At 29.7% G+C, this 18,572-nt stretch overlaps 1 pseudogene; it reads left to right on the top strand.

Annotated features, from left to right (window-relative positions):
- Positions 1–9,070, top strand: part of LOC129223981 (peroxisomal acyl-coenzyme A oxidase 3-like) — a 51,778-nt pseudogene extending 42,708 nt beyond the window's left edge.
- The last annotated feature ends 9,502 nt before the right edge of the window (positions 9,071–18,572 follow it).

Below are 18,572 nucleotides of genomic sequence, written 5' to 3'. Positions count from 1 at the left end.
GACTTGTTATGAAATAACATTCAACTTATCTAATATTTTGACTTAACAAAATTCAGCTTATCGAAAATAAATAACATTAACTCTCCATTCAGTTAGACGGGAATCAATATTCACTTCGACTTATTGAAGTTCAACTAACAGAAATTTCACTGTACTCTCATGCTATTTTTATTTGTTATCAATGTACAAAGTCTCAATTATTGAAAATATAACCAAATAAAGAACTATTATAACATTGTAAATTTTAAATGTATATCCTGTCCTGAAAAATATGAATTTTTTAAATCAATGTTAAAAGTTTCTCTCTAGTATATATCTGTTGTAGTGCATCAACTTTGATGGGAAATCTTTCTAATACAGAAGCAATTTGCACCCGTCAACCCGTCATACCATTTCGAGTAATTTTCTAGTGTCTTATAAACAAGGATTCAAAATCCCACTACTATAGCCTTTTTTTGCATGTCTTCAAACAAATGACATGCATTTTTTATATCTTCTTTAATCAATTTTTTAATTTAAGCAAGTGCATTTTCTGTATAATTTCAGCTTGTTGCATTGAAAAGGTTCACTAAATTAATTAAATCTGAAGAAGCAAACTCATCCATTAAATTTGTGCTTGAAAAGCTGGGAAGTTTATATGGTCTTTGGAGCATTGACAAACACTTAGCTATTCTCTATGCTGGTATGACAATATGTTTACTTCTTATTCTCATAAATTACTATTTTCCAATAATATGAAAATATTTATGCATATGATTAATGCCTTTACTACAAGTAGTAAAATACAACCTAAACATATAATAAAATGAGAAGTTTGTTTGTTTGTGAAGTTGTTTATATTTGCAGCGTGCGATGTGAGAAAATGGTAAAGGTCCAGAGAAAGGTGAAATTTAGTACACAGCTGTAGATTTGTGCTAAAGTTGTGCACTTGAGGCCTGCCTTTTTGATAAATTAATTTAAAAAATAGTTCTTTAATGTTTTGTTATATTAATTTATTTACTATGGCAGATTTGTTTATTCATTTATTTATTTTTTGTTTATTTATTTGTTTATTTGCAATTTTGGTTGTTTATTTATTTATTATAATTATTATTTATTTTTGTTTATTTTGTTTATTTATCATTTTTTCCCTTCAGCATTGTGCTCCAATATGAAAAACTCGAATATTGGTGAATTCCAGGAAAAAGGAGACTTGACACTTGAAGTTTAAAAATTAATATTCTATCACTTTCCATATACCATTCTCTTCAGAAATAAATGAATTTCTTTAATCTTAACCTGTTTTTTCCCAATAGTTTGATGACTTTCAGGAAATCAAGTGCAAAATCAAGTTTTCTCTTTGTTTTTACAGAGCAAAAAATCTCTTTTTTTTGTTACATTCTGTAATTTCAAAATACTTGTTATCAGCATATAATATTTAGGTTAACTTTTACCTTTTGAATGTCTAGTTAAACTTTTCGGTAAATAAATTAAAATTTCTCTTTTTTCAACCGTGAAATAGGTTTAATACTAAGGTGACAGTTTGATGTCCTTCCGTTACCAAAATACTACATCTCGGTTAGTTCACCAAGAACCTATTGAATATAAAAACTAATGTTTTTTTTCTTTCTTTTTTTTTTTTGTGCACAGCAGAATTATGTTCCTTGTCAAAGATGCTCAATTAGGATTTTAATATAGATTTAATGTACATGGTTTTTAATGGTAATGGAAGGACAAAAAAATATGGTAACGGAAGGACATTTATCTATAAGCTGATACAGGGTAAAATTTTAGAACGCTAGTGGAAAACAAACTAATATTTAAATTTAGTAGTCACATTTAAAACATATATAAGTAATATTTGTACAAAAATTATGTGTGCTTTCATTTAAAAAATGAACTTTTATTTATTTAAAAAAAAATGTTGTGATTTTTTTTTATTCTATTGTATGTGATAAAAACCATTAAAACTATACTTCAAAATTCCTAAGCATGTGAAAATCATTTTGGTATCACATGTTTGTGATATGACTAGTCAATTTGAGCAGAAATATTTGCTTACAAACTTGATATTTATATTGGAACAATACAATATTGAAACTTTTTTCAGATTTTTTAACACAATTCACATGAAAGGACTGTTGAGAGCATTAGTTCAACCGTTAAACATACTTCAAAGAGATCAGTGAATTCAAAGATCAATTTTCAAAAAAATGGAGCAATATCCATTCTCATCCTGACACAAAAAATATGCACTATTAGAACCCTGTAACAAGTTATGTTATTGAATGAAATCAGTATTTTAACAAATCAAAGGAGATTTCACTTCAGACTGACAGTCAACAGACCAACAGTTATAAATAATATTAAAAAGAAGATACAGCTGAATCAAAAGTATCAAATAATGAGAATATTCGAAAGGATTCACAACATTTGGACAAGTTTTGTTAGTTGAATGGAAGGGAAAGATATTAACAAAGTGCAATGTTGGACAGGTACTTCATATAGAAGATGAAGGAGTAAAAATTTCTTGTTTGAGAATGCATAATAACGTGGGAATGAGATCTTTGTATTCCCTGACAAAGAAGATACATGTCTATGGATTCTGATAATATTTTTGAGTATTTCAAGAATTCAGAATTGTAACAGATGACTCAGGTATTAGATGTCATTGTTTCAGACTGCTGTATTAGCTGAATAAATGTTTGTAAGTTGAAATTTACCACGTTAAATTGATTATGACTTCTTGTCCTTCTATTACAGTGAAATTGTAATGAATGAACACTCCCGTATGTGCTCTAATTTTTATAGAATTTTCCCTTTTATAGTTTGCCTGAACAATTGGGGAGAACATGATCGCGTGAAAATCAGGTCACAAAAATGTCCTTCCGTGACCGTTTTTTAAATTTCATTTTAAAAAAAAGTTACTGGCAAAAAATTTCTGGCTTTAACTTTTTTAGCAACTTACTATGATGTGTATAAAAGTCTATGCATCAGTTTTTTGAAAAAATATATATTTTGATATGATCACGGATAGAAATACATCGATTTTTTTGCTCAAACTGTCCTGCCGTTACCGCTGGAATTCACCTACTACAATGCTGAAAGACTTTTATTAAGCGCTGGTTTAATGTATATTTTATGAAGTATTTTCTACAAATTTAAATTTAGATAGATAAATGAGCATAGAGATACTTTCATATAGATAATGGCATTACTTTCTTTGTTGCGCTATTTGTGCCAAAACAATTCCTAAACAAAATTATTTTTAAAATTCTGTGCCTAATCGCTATTTTCGTAGCAAGCAAGTAAATTTATTGAAGATCCTTTGGGAATAACATTTTAAATAATATTTTTGAAGAAATTGAGACTTTTTTTTGGATGAATATCAGTTTAAACTCATAAAAATAGTGTACTTTTTTATGTTTTACTTTATTTTAATTAGTTTTTAAGATACAAAATTATTATTATCATGGATGATAACCATTTTGATTTTTCTCATTTAATTTGAAGTAATTTATGTCACCAGATAGTTCTTGTACTACAGTTTAGTCTGAATTTTAAAACAATCAATTTCTGATTTGGAAAAATTAAAAGTTGGTTTTGGAAAATATGATATAAACTCTTGTACAATTTTGGAGCTATAGAGTATTATATCCTGGCCTCTTTTATTTTGGGTGTATGTAAGTGTAGATAGATAGAGAGATATAGATGGACTAAAATATTGTTATGAGCGGCCACTTCAAGAAATTATTTAAATAACGACACAGTTCTTGAGAAAAACATAGGAGAATTATTTACACCAATGTACAAGAAATCTAGTTAACAACTGCTAAAGTAACCATAGCAACTAGGCAAATATCAATTAACACTGTAAACTCAACGGTAGCACACATATTTACACCAAAATAAGGAAAACACAGCGCATAGACTTCACAATCCCAGAGCTCCAGCACAAGGTGCTGACGGTTAAAAAAAGCAGACTAACTCTCCCCCAGTCACAAGATGCCCAGCTATTTATAATCCTAGAGAAGTCTCCACAATGTTACAATACTTAAAGCAGTGCTTTGATTTCTTTCTCTGATGTTTTCTTTTTATTCCATTCACAAATCTTATCAGGGGGCCATATGCTTAATTCGAATGTTGGGGGGTTGTAGATTCATTATAAGAAACTATTTACAGGTTAAGTTACTACGATAATTTTGGATGAAAATTAATGGAACATTGATCAAAATAATAATTACTTTTTACAGAATTCTTAACAATATTATTTTTCAGTATAATTTTATATAAAATTAAATGCTTTTAAAAAATATTAGTCCAAGAAGTTTGAACTTAAACAAGAGCTAAGATACATTTAGTATTTTAATAGAGCCTTCAACTTTCACCTCTTATTAACTAGATATAGCTTTTAACATTAACTTAGAAATTTTACATAATAAACTAGATGTTGACTAAAACTAAAATACTTACATTTTCAAAATTCTAAATTATATTACTGTACAATAAACAAATGACAGAAAAAAATAGACTATCTTGTTTTAGTGTAAATCATTTATAACATAGTATTTTCTTTTATCTTGACTATCACAAATCATAAGTTTTAAAATCTTTCAGGTGGTTATATTTCCGGGGAAATTCCAAATACAGTCATCAAGGAAAACATACTATCATTATGTGCTGATTTAAAGGACGAAGCTGTATCCTTAGTTGATGTCATTGCCCCTACCGATTTTATTTTGAATTCTGCTCTAGGAAACTCTGATGGGGACGTAAGTTTAAACTGTTTACTTTCAATGAAATAAAAGTAACTTGCAAAAATGTAAATACAAAGGGAATATTAATACTCTTTTTTTAAATATATTTTTAAAGTAGTCACATATCTAGTACTTTTCAAACTATTCTTGGCTGTGTTTTGCTGAAAATATTAGTATTATTGAATACTACTGGTCTAGTGAAAAAATATCTTACATAACAGTCCAGTATAATTTCATTATATATACTCCTAGCAACAAGTTTTGCATTTCTGAACATGGTAATTTTTACACGTTCTTTAATGATTTATGTGTCCGAATTTTTCAAGCTTTTCAGCGATGCTTGAAAAATTACTTCAAGTTTCTAGGTATACTTTTTTTCTTCAGACTTTTCAATATTTGCTGTTTTTTCTGAATAGGAAAATAATAACTTTCTTAAAATCTAGATTACTGCCGTTAGTACTTGATACAATAATTTTTCGTGATGCATTATTTTAAAAATGTAATACTAATATAATCTATTGTTTTCAATAAAGTAGAACCTTGTTTTACGCGGGGGTTACGCTCCAGGGAAATGCCGCGTAAATTGAGACCTAATAGTAGTGTTAAGATAGGGGTTAGTTTCTGTAGATAAAAAAAATACTTCATTCTAGTGATGACTAATTGTATAATAAGTTTAATGTGTACTTATATCAATTTTTCTGCAAAACATGCATAAAGAAAACATAAACTAATTTCGTGTTCTGTTTATAAAGAAGAGCTGGCTATGATAGTCTTTTGGTAGTCATTATGAGTTTTTCTCTGTAATTCTTTGCAGAGCATTAATGCATCCATGATCACTTGCGTCATTTCCATGATAGAATGTTCCTTCACTAACAAATCAGAATGATGATTTCTATTGCCTAGGAATGGCTCAAAATTTTCAATGTGAACGTTTTTGGTTGTATGTCACCGCAGTCAGTATCCTCGTTGGTTGTCACTCCTAAAAGCTCTTCTTCCAGTGAGTTCTGAACTGTGTAAGTTTAACAACTTGACCTCTGGAAAGAGCTCTGGAACCAATCGCATAAAGTGTCTCCAGGGGCCCAAGTTTGGTTAATAGCACGCCAAAATGCAATGAATGTTCCTTGGACATTCCAGGTTGACTGAAAAACTTAATTCAAAAAACATCATCAACTGGAGTCCAAGCATGTGGTTTACTCCAGAAAAATCATACATATGAAAAGTAAGACAGTTACAGTGAAGCAAAGTGTTGGTTAAAGGCTATGCTAGAGAAAATATTATTTACGAGATTATTTGGGAAATGGTTTTCAAGTAGTTTATTTTTAAGTAGATTAATTTCATGGTTGAATACTGTAATCGTGCTGCAGATTCTTTGATTCTGATAGCTTGCGAAACAATGATGCCAATAAAAACTTTTTTACTGAGGCAAGAAGAAAAACTTTGCAGACAGTTAACTTTGAATTGAAATTCGCTTCTTTTATCATCAATAGTGGTTTCACAGTTGAAGGCAATATTTATTTTAATGTCAAGGAAGTTAAAAATGTTACTATTGGAACTAGTCTTTTTTAATGTGAGGGAATTATGATAAATATTTTTGCTGAGTTCAGAAAAGTTGGAGTAGTTGATACATAATAAATCATCAATATATGTGCAACAAAAAAGTGTAGTACTAGGATTATCAATAGAAAATTTTCTTTCATAAAATAAAAGAAAAAAGTTAACTAGGGTAGAACTAAAGTTAGCACCCATAGCAATACCATTAATTTATTGAAAGCAAGAAATGCCATTTTTGAAATAGTTGTTAAAGATACAAAATTTGAAAAGTTTAAGAAAGAAATCATCATTAATATTGAGTGAAGTATTGACAGTTTTAAAAAGTTCAGTAACTGTAAATTGTAGTTCATTGAATGAAATGTTGGTAAACAGATTTTCAAAATCAAATGTTTCTAGATGAAAGATGTTGAGCATATTAAGTAATTTGATCACATCATTGCTGTTATCGATTATCCAATACCATTTCTCTTGACAGAGCTTAAGTTGGTTTAAAATCGTTTTAAGATAAAATTCAAGTTTAACACTGCGATTTTTTTCCAATGGTGTTAGTGGCAGAAAAGATAAAACGAAAAGAAACAGATGTTTTGTGGAATTTGGGAATTGTATAAAGATAGGATAAATGGATAGGACAGGGTAATATCATGAGTTTGTAGGCAGCAAAAGAATTTTTTTATGATGGAAGATTCATTTAGTATGGAACATTTATAAGTAGTAGTTTTTTCTAATTCAGATTTCATAACAGTGGCATAAAGTTTTTTACAACAGATGGAAAATTGGAGCTGACTTTGTCAACAACAAGTGAAAACATATGCTTCTTTGAGTTTTTTAAGGGAATTAAGATCATCTGCAGAAAATTGAAAAAAAAAAAGAGTCCCTTTTGATAATTTCATGAAGTTTCACTTTTAAATGAAGCAGAAAATGGGGTCTGTATTCCAAAAAAGCAACAAGTGGAGTATTGTAACAGTAGGAGAGTTTTCTAATAAAATCAAGTTCACTGGAAAGTCTATTATATGCTTTCCAAAAATTAATTCTAAAGTTGGGACGGAATTTGGTACCAAGAACAAAAAGTTTTTAAGATTATTATTTTGCAGAAACTTTTGGTCATGTTTTAACTGGCGATCAAAATGACTGAACATTTTCCCTTGTTTCTTAGAGTGATGCTCTACAGAATGACTGGCGTCATCATATAGATGTTACCGCTCTATATGATGATAAGCTTCAAATAATCGGCGGCTCTGAATGTCTGATTTTGAAGGTTATGTTTCCCCCTTTATGATTTGCATTTCTCCCGTTAGACTTATTCTTTCTCAGTGGAGATCTTGAGATTTTTGTTTCATATTTTCAAGCCAAAATTCAATCCCAACAAGAAAGAAAAAAATTGTTATAAATTACTTATTCCTGTAACGGTAGAAAAGATTGTTCTTTTTTCTCTGAAGAATTTTGTGAATATTTACTTGTTTTGCAAATATTCTTTTTTTTTTTGGGGGGGGGGGGGGGGTAGTTTTGGTAAGTGCCCGGTTAGTCTTCTCTTGGCTCAGGGAGGGGGATCACCACCCCCTTATATCTTTCCTTGCATGTCTCAGAGCATTAAGTAAAATATTTAATGTTATAATTTAAGTATTATACACATTATTTAAATTTTAAAAAATGATTAACTTCAAGAAAAGCAAACTGGAATTTTTTTAAACCTTGACCTTTATTTTAATTCAAACGATGCCACTCAAAATCTTACTTTTTTACGGATAGTTCTACATGAAATTAAAGCATCAGTATTTTCACGTTTGCTTTTTAAGAAATAAAATGAGTTAGATTTTTTTCATTTTTTTGTTACATTGTAAAAGAAAGTTTTCAGAAACATCTAGTACGTCAACTTGTTGATCACATAGCTCTGTAGCTGCTTCCGTAAAGCGGGAAGCACAGCCATGTTTTTTACTGTCATGGCCTCCTGTTCCACAGGGGTCTCAGGGAGGGCCAGTGGGAGTGAAGAAGGTACATTCTGACTTGAAGCGCTTGATTAGTGAATTAAGCCAAACTTTGAAATTAAGTCATGAGCTTAGTATTTAAGAAAGATATACATTGCAGGTATTCATTTTGTTCAGAATTGCAAGTTTTGTGTTTTTATCTTAGGGCACTGTAAGCGGTGTTTTTGAGATATTGTCATATAAATAAAAAAAACAATTTTGTTTTTTTGTCACTAATGTGGACGCAGCGACTAAAGCTCACTTAGCAGAAGGGAAAAAAGCAAATTTATTCCGGATCCATACTGGAATAGATTATAACAACTTTTATGATTCCTTCAATAACTTCCGAATTCAATTTTTTTTTTTGTTCTTATCAAACAATCGCCTAACATTTTTCTTATTTTTTAAAATGTTATTGAACTTTTAAATGAAGTTCATATTGTATTAGGTTCCTCAAACCCAAGTATTTGTGTCTGTTGTAGAGAAAAGCTTGAAATTTGTTCTTGTTAATTATTTTTGACATGAAACTACCATTTGAATTAAATATTTATGTTTTTAATTTTAAATCTTGAGTTTTGTCTTTTTTGAAATATAATTATAGAAATAGTTTCTGAAAACTGAATTATAATTTGATGATAATATTTTAGGTATATAGACACTTGCAATCTGCAGTAATGAATACTCCTGGTTCAATGGAAAGGCCTTATTGGTGGAGAGAATTCTTAGAAAGAAAGATGCCATACAAAGCAAGCCTTTAAAATTCTCTTCCTTTTTTCTCTGGAGGAAAAAAAAAACTAAATCATGCCTGGAAAAAAAAAACAACAGGGGAGGGGGGAAAAACTTATACGTTAACCAAAATTTTAATTAACTTAATTGCTTCATCAATGCTTTTCTTTTTATGTGTGACCTGCTATAAATTTAGGCTTTGATAAACATTCTAAGAAAATATAAAGCAAATTTATGCATTTTTTAATGTGTTTTCAACTGAAGTAGAATTACTGTGAAAGATGTTATCTAATTTTAAATAAATTCAAAGTTTTTAATGAAAAGTCTGCCGCTCACAGCGCTACTAAATAATTTATGTTCAGTTAAATGTACTTCAATAAGATAGTTTTCTGAACTAATATGTTTCTAATTCTGCTTATGCTTCTACAGAAATCTGATAAAAAATACTTACTTCAAAAATTACTTTTATTTTATTTATTATTTTTTGAATAATTACATGGTCATTTTTTCCCCTTGAAAATGTAGACAAATATGTTTTATGCTTGTTATAATAAATCCCCCCCCCCCTCACATTTAAAACCATTCATGTCTAAAAACAAAAAATATATTCATAATAAATTAGTTCATCACTTTCGGTCAATTGTGTAAAATGCTTTATATATCTATATTAGACAAAATCTACCTTGAGCAGCTTCTAATGTATTACTATTTCATGTTTACATTATCAGTGGACTACAAAATTCTTCCTTATTGAGTGGTCAATTAATGAGTTCATTTTTGGTGAAGTTTAATGTAAGTAATTGAAATGTGACATGAAAAATTAAAATTTTCTTTAATGTGTATTGCAGTCTTTGAGGATTTATTTTGCTGTTATTCTTTAAAAGCTATACATATATGTATATTTTTTTTAAAAAAAAAGTAAATTGTCTTTTCCTCATTTTTGAATTTTGTGAATAACTGTAAATATACGTCTACATAGCTATGTATTGTATATAGCATATTTTTCTGTTATATAACTTTAAATTTTATATCTGTATCTGTTAAAATTAATTTGATTTAAAATAAAATATTTTTAAAAATATTCTAGTTGCCCATTGTATTTCATTGACTAATTGGATATTTTTATATAAATTTCCTAATATTGGGGTAAAAAAACACTTGCACTTATTAACGTTATTTGTCCATCAAAAGTGCTGATTTTTCTGCTGAAGAGGCATCTGTCACGTAATTTCTAAGCTGAATAAAAAACTATTTATAAGCTTTTTAACTCCATGTAGGAAGGCTTTCAAAATTCCAATTCAGTATTAGCGTATCAGCTCTACTCCCTGTCGATAGCTAGAATTGTTGCATTGTCGAATACTCAAGTCTTTTCTCAAATCAAATCTTTAAGAAACTTTTCTCTTACATATCTTTTTGAACAGGAATCTTGTCTAAGTTTGTGCGGAAGTTTTCAACTGTTGCTGTTTTTGAAGCCCAATACGACGTATTATTTTTCGGCTTTCACAATGCAACCTAAATATTGCCGGTGTAACCGGTTTGGGGCGGCTGACTGCAGAAGACAATGCTCCCTCAGGACGGCAGCTGTCACACGCAGACTGTGCATATAGGCAGTTGCAATTTCTCCCACTAAGCCTAATATGCAATTTCAGAAAGTATGCATTACATAATCTTTACTAATAATAAAGCTGAAAGTCTCTCTGTCAGGATCTCTTTGACGTGGATAGCACCTAGACCGTTAGGCCGATTTTCATGAAATTTGGTACAGAATTAGTTTGTAGCATGGGGGTGTGCACCTCCAAGCGATTTTTCAAAAATTCGATTTTGTTCTTTTTCTATTCCAATTTTGAGAAAATTTCCCAAGCAAAATTATCGTAAGATGGACGAGTACCAAGTTATTACCAAGTTATCATAAGGTGGAACCGTAATATAAGCAAGCCAATTGGCGAGAAATTCATCATACATTATTATTAAATATACAAGCAAACCAAAAGACCTTTTAACTTTCTACTACGGGCAAAGCCATGCAGGTGCCACTAGTCATACATAAAATATACACTTAACGCAGACATGAAACCATTTTTTAATTTATGATGAAATATATCAAATTTTAATCATAACAAAAAATTGATGAAAATAATTGATATTTAACTAAAAAAAAAAACAAACTATAATGGTTTTTACTATAACTAAAAGAACCAAAATTAAACAATATATTATGTACAAAAGAGCAAAACTATTTGCACTTAATATTATGAAATACTTGAAGAATATTGTCACCATTAATATTTCAAAGCACGGAGCAATGAGCATCGCGTACTTTACTCATAGGTAGTGTTAGAGCAAACTACACATTTCTGTCTAAGTTCTTTGCCTTCTTTTTCAGCGTATGATTTTGGAAAGTAAAAGGCAGGCTCCACATTAGCAGAAAATCGACTGAAACCGAAGGCAGAAATGTAAAATCTTACCTACAACTGGGTGTTTCTACTTTCTTACAGTGTGAACAAGGTGAAATCAAGAGCTGAAAAGTATTGAATTTATTATGTTTCTGACAGATTTTTACATTATCCAACAACCAAAATAAAAGCTCACCGTCAGATGTAAACCTAATTAGCTATGGAGTTTGCCATTTTTATGTTGCATAAATGAAGGAACGTTTAGTAAATCTACATTAGAGAAGATAGACAACCGATTAAATAATGATAAAACAAATGATATTAATTAGTGACAAAAAATCAATTGAAAGTAGTTGAATAAACAGCTATCAGTGAAATGCTCAAAATAAGCGTTTACTTCGGTTTCCGAAGTCCACTTATCCGAAATGTGTAAACATGTCAACAACCATGATTAGAGTTTAAGAATTTCATTGAAAATACAAATGGGTTGTGGAAATATGGTTTCTTGGCGATATTCGGGGGGGGGGGGGGGAAACGAGAAATTTAGTTAGACTGCTGTGCATTTAAATGGAATTTTTTATTTTTGAAATGTTTTGGCTGAGTTATTTATTGCTTGGGGAGTTTGGAAATATGTAAAATTGTTATACGTAGTTTTGATAAAATGTTTTATATTTTACTAAAACTTTTAATGCCATTTTTTTCTGGCTGGATTATGGTAGCATAATCGCTTGGCGAGATTAGAGATAAATAATAGAATGGGTGGATTATTTAACAATTTGATGAATTCTTAATTTTATTTAATGAATTGTGTCACTTATTATGTTGGCTACAAATTTTTAATTATAACCAAACTCTTAGTGGGTTTTATGATCTATTTTTCTTTTTGAATAGAATTAGTACAAACCATGGAATTTTTAGAGTGGTCGAGGCAGTAGGATTTTTAAAACTTGCCACTGCCACGTTATAAAATCTTTACCATAAATTCATTGTAAGGCATAAAAAGTATATTTGAGAATGTTATCGCAAAGTTTTCTCTGCTTGTATCCAAAAATATTAAGAGTCAGAGCAATTACAAAATGTCCAAATTCTGTCAAATAAATAAGTTTAATCATAAAAAAACAAGTAATTTTCGGCGGAAGCATTCAGTGGGTTTTGAGAAACATTCGCCAAACACCCAGGCAATTTTTTTTTTGCTCTCTCAACCAAACAAAATTTTTTGTACAGCAGAAAAGGATTTTTTTTATGAGCAATCTAAAATTGCTTATTATCCTCACTTGACAAAAAATGATGTTGCTCTGATTTTTTAGATCACCATGATAACGGTCTTCCCTCATTAAACCACCACTCCGCCAACAGTTCGACGGAAACTACATCCTGTATGTGATAATATTACTCTAAACCACCATCTTGAAAGACATAGAGGGAGATTAAGAATACCTCACACTCATCCATCACTCATTCCCCTTACAAATGCACTTCGAATTAGCCACCAGGTAACTTCTTTGACCATTCACATGCTCTGCCTACCATTGCCACGGAGCACTATTTCCAAAACGTCTCCATGAATTCCTATAGAGCTTATCAGTTCTCCTACTCATCTCTTCTTTTTGGCACTTCACTACCCACACCACAAAAGCATTCATTCTTAAGGAGGTCAACAATGAATTCTCTGTTCCATCAGGTGTATTAGAGGATCAACCTGTGATTGACATTTGTACACAAGTATACAGGCTTCAGTGAGCAACAATTTTTTATGATTTCTATAATAATTCTATGTTCAAGAATAAAAACCAAGCCACAAGCCTGCAGTTTAATGATAATCATTTTTCTGAAAATTAGTGGGGAAAAAAAAGCTAAGCACACAAAAGAACCGCCGGAGACATACTGCAGAAAAAACAAAAATGGTGAAGAATAAAAAAAACCATTGCATAATCATTTGCTATTACGATTCAAAATTCTTTTGAAAAGAAAAATACATTCTGTAATATATTTTCATAAAGACATGCATTTATGAAGGATTGGTTAAACCGCCACCCTCGACTTTTGCTAACTTTCCACCTGTCACTAATTTTATCTTTTTGTTTTTAGAGCTCTGCTGAAAAAAATAAAGTATTTAAAAGTTAAAAGCTAGTTTTATGGGTACACCAAACTTCTGAGCCAAAGACAAATTTTCAAAAAATAGGTTTTATTAAGACAAAGTAAAAATCTTTTTAGAGTTCATATCATACATTTTTTTAAAACAGTCTATTGAACAAAAATGAAATTCTATTTTTTAAAAATTGTGTATATCAAAATTGTGTAGTATGAAATTCTAAGTTTTGTACTGTGCAGTATCGAATCTGTATTATAATAATCATAAATTTTGTACCGTGTCATATCAAAGCTGTGTTGTACAAGTAAGTACCATGTTATTCGAGGGATGCCTGTACCTGATATTTTTATATTAGGTACTGAAATATAATCCAGTTGATTTAGCAATTATTTAACGTATCGAGACATTTAGAAAAGAACAAGACATTATTATTTAAAAAATAAATGAAAATTACACTTAGATACTAAATTTTAGACTGCATACAAAACAAGAAGAGACATTTTTTATATATATTTTATTAAAAACTTCACAAATATCTGAGAACAATGTTAAAAGTTAGAATTAAATAGAAGCAAGATAGTGTTAATCTTATTTATTTCATTATTATTTTTTAAATTTTGTACTTTGATCAGATTAGTTTTAAAATGCATTGACACAAACATTTAAAAAATATTTTCACTATGACATTTTATTTTGTTTAGAAGGGAACAACCACTACTGTCGATAACACTTAATATATTACATATTCGTATACTGCTATAAAATCAGACTAAATAGAGAATGGAAAAAAATATTTTCCTTAAAATATTTGGAAATTTATACATAATGTATATGTTTAACAATGGCACATTTAAAACAAGGAAAGTTTCATACGTAAAATAAAAAAATAGATACAATTTTGAAAATAAATTTACTTATAAAATATTCTTAAAATCAGGTACATCAATGTTTTTTTAAAAATAAATATAGTTTGTTCAGTAAATGTTTGACTAGATACAACTCAGAAGACCTAAATATTAATAGGTCAAATAGATAATGTGAAACATTCTGTAAAATATTTTTCGCATTTAAATTTTTTGTTGAAACTTAATAATAAATATATTATATTTACTGATAATGGATTGAAATTGTCAGACAAAACAATTCAAAAAAAGTTAACTGATTTAAGAAGTGGAACAACAAAATACTATAATTATGTGTACTATTTTACGTAATATGAAAATTATATTCTGTTATTTGTTTTGACAATCAGAAGCATTCAAGGGCGCCCATATAGGGGGGCAAGGCGGCTCAAGCCCCCCCCCCCCTTTGAAATGAGAACTTCCTAGCTTTTAGTGCTTTTTTATTTGCAATTATGTATAAAACTTTCTTTTTCAGCCATTAATGAATAAGTTATTAAAAATGTCAAATTTTAATATCTCTAATCTGTACTGAAATCGGTTTCAATGGGGAAAATATTCTGCTAAACCATGGAGAAAATTTTTGAGCCCCCCTTAAAATTTTGGGTATGGGCACTCTTGGAAGCCTTCTAAAATTTTACTGGAGTGAATGGAGGTGTTTTCTTAATTTATTGTCTTAAAATGCTAAGTAAAAAAAAAACTATATGTAATAAAAGAATAACTACTAAGTTTTCATTTAAAATTTTTGAACTTGTCAAGGAAAAGTTACTGATAATGAAATAACTAGATATGAAATCTATCAACTACTATAAAAGTGTAAATGTAATATCACAAAAGCAAGGACATTTTTGAGTTTGTCACAAGAGAAAACAGTAGCAAACAAACAACGTATGGTGTAGATTTTTAAAATATGTGAAATTAAAAATAAAATGAGGTCATTTATAAAATGGATTAAAATTTCTGATTTAGCTCTGGGGAAAGCTGCAGCCTTATACAGTGGCTCCCAAAAGTGTTCGTACACCTTGAAATTTTGTAGTAAAACCAAAATAATGCGAAACTGAGCTGATATCCAATTTTTTTTCACATCATCCTTATGCCATTCTAAATAAAACCCAGTAGTTTTTTTTCCAAAACATTGCCTGATTTTATTTTTGAAATTTGCGAAAAAACGATGAGACAGAGAAATAATATGACACAAAAGTCATCGTACGCTGAAATATTTTTGAATAAATTCATGATTAAAATCATAACATGTCGTTTTTTTATTATTTCTGCATTGTGTTGACAATGTTAAGTCATTTCGCTTAAATTTTTGGTTTATTTATTCCTTAATATCCTGCTTATTACTTTAAAATGGCTGGTATTCATAAAAAAAACAACAAACACCATTCAAAATTTTATTTTTTTCCTTACCGTAGCAGTAAATTGGTTTGAAATGTCTCTAAATTAGTTACTTTATACTATTCTATAGTGAAGTGTTTGATAAAATGCTTTAAAGATAGGAATCCGATCAAAAACAAGGTAAGAAAAGGACAATTGGCAAAGTTAACAAAGCATGATCAGAGATTCACAGTTGAAAAATTTATTAAAAAAATACGTATTTGAGTGCTGTAAAAGTTTCTGCAGAATTTAATGAAACATTTTACGTTTACTTTTCACCTAAAATTGTTCGCCAAGTTCTCTGATTAGCTGGATTAAATGGGACCTCGTCCCGCAGAAATTTTCTTGTTCGTGCGGAAAACAGATAGCTTACGTTCTCCGTCGCAAAATGAATGATAAATAAGCTCAAAACGCTTTGGAATAATGTTTTAGTTTCAGATGAAAATAAATTTAACATTTTTGGTTAAATTGTTGTATAATTGTAAATGGAAAAAAAAAAGAGGAACTCAATCTTATTACTTAGTTGGATCAGTTAATCAGGATGGTGAAGGTGTTCTTGTGTGACGGTGCATATCAGCATCAGAACTTGGAAGTTAGAAATTTTTTGATGAAATAATGAATCATTCTGTTCATTTAAATATTTTTAAAAACAATTTTAAACTATTAGCCCAAAATTTAGTTATTGGAAACAACTTTGTTTTTTATCTCGATAACGATAAGAAGCACACGGTTTTCAACGTTTGCATCTGGTGCCTCAAAAATTGTCCTTAAGCTTAGAAATATCTTCTCAAAAACCAGATTTAAACTTATGTAACATATTTAGAGAAATCTGGAGGCTTGATTACGAAAATACACCATTGAAACGAAAAGCGAACTAGAAACAGTAAGACTCGAAGAGCGGTTGCACACTTACTCAGAAATTGCACAAAAAAAGAAAACAATGAAGTCTATTCCCAGACTTTTAAAAGCTGCTGCTGTTACTGCATGATATTTCACTAAATAATAAATTAGTAAAAAGACAGATTATTTACTAATATATAGATATTTTTTCAACGTGTAGAAAGACTTTTGTGAGATAAATTTTCTGGCACTTTTTGGTTATTGATTTCTTAAAAATCAAGTTTGATTATGTTATTAAAAATTTCCACGTAGTTTTGTTGAAAATAGATCATAGATCTTATAATTAATTACCCATTCCAAAATAATAATTTTAACTAATGGATAGGGGCGTGGTTTATTGAAAATCGTAAGTGTACGAACACTTTTGGGAGCCACTATAGATCTCCCCGGCAGGATTTGCAAATGGTTAAACATAATGCATTCAGTTAAAATAGCTAAAGTTGCTGGTGTTTCTAGTAGAAGTGATGAATTATTCTAATTTCAGAAAGTAAAGACAAATGCAACTGAAATTAAAATTTAATGCTAGGCTCATGAAACATGAAATTGATTGAATGCAGATTTGGATCTAGCATTAGTTAAAGAACAATTTTGGGCCTCATTGAACATATTGATAACATTGAGGATTGATACAAGCTAGTGAAAATTAATGTTTACTAAGAACTAATTGTGCCTTAGAAGCAACAATTATTTCATGATTTCAAATCACTTAACAAAATTATAATTAAATTGAGTAAAATTGTATTTTGATGTAATGAATAAGAAGTTTAACAAATTAAACAACAGGGGTGTCCAGCGTTGGGGGGGGGGGAGGGAATCAGAGTGCCCATTGCGGCATTGGATTTTGTTAGGAGTATTGCACTTTTTTTTTGAGAAGGTGGAAAGATTTTATTTTTGGCAGCATCTTCATATCCGAAGGGGCGCTTCATTGCACTTGTGTATGGGGGGTGGGGGGGGGGGGGGGGGGCGACACCCTTGTATGCAATATGCTACTTCATTAAACAAGAGCTGCGAACAGGGCATTCATCATGAATTTTTGAGTTGAATTATTAAACATGCCAGCTGAAAACAATATTATTGAGCCTTTGAATGGAACAAAATGCATTAAAAAAAATCACTGAGTAAGAAATTATCCAGCTGCTTAAGGTACACTATCATAAAAACAAATAACTTGGTCTTAATTGTTGATAAACTGAACAACTATTGAAAGAAAACATTGAATTGACCAAAACTAATGACAAAAGTGATTACAACTACAACACTTCTGACTAGTAGCAAAAAACAAAAATGATGGCACACCATTTTTTTAATTAAAGCTCCCATCTAATTTTAAATAAGATCAGATCTCTCAAATGTAAACTATCTAATATCCATCAAATCATCCATGTATGTAATTAAAACATTGGCATTTTTTAAATTAAATTAACAATTATAATCATTTACCTAGTATAACATTTTACAAAAAATTAATAAGACAGTACAAAAAAGGCATTCATTTTTGAGTAAACTCACCATAATTACAAATAATTGTAATTTTTTCCCCTCAAAAATTCCTTACAAAAAATTTTATTATTGTAATACATTTTCAATTTTATTTCCTAAAATGTTGAATGTAATTGATATAGATGCTGAGAGGCAAAAGAGTATAAGGTTTACAAATTAGGTACTTTTGAAGTGAAAAGAGTTCATTAAACAAAGAGCCTAAAAAGTCTTTGAAAAATCCAAAAAATTCACAGAAAAACAACAATTTGTTGTATGAATATGTGATTTGTACAAGAATACTGCACAAGTTCAGGAATATTTTTCGTGTTTATTTTGTGTCAAATTGTGCAGCATTAGTAGCATTGAAGATCTGGCGGTACGAATTACCCAAGTAGCACAAACTGTTCTGCAGTACATGCTGGCCATAACTTGGGAAGAACTTAAATACCGGTGTG

The sequence above is a fragment of the Uloborus diversus genome, chromosome 1, assembly GCF_026930045.1.
Source record: "Uloborus diversus isolate 005 chromosome 1, Udiv.v.3.1, whole genome shotgun sequence".
In the NCBI taxonomy this organism is placed as follows: Eukaryota; Metazoa; Arthropoda; class Arachnida; order Araneae; family Uloboridae; genus Uloborus; species Uloborus diversus.
Note: the sequence above shows the minus strand (reverse complement) of the source record. Positions and strands in the feature narration are given on the sequence as shown.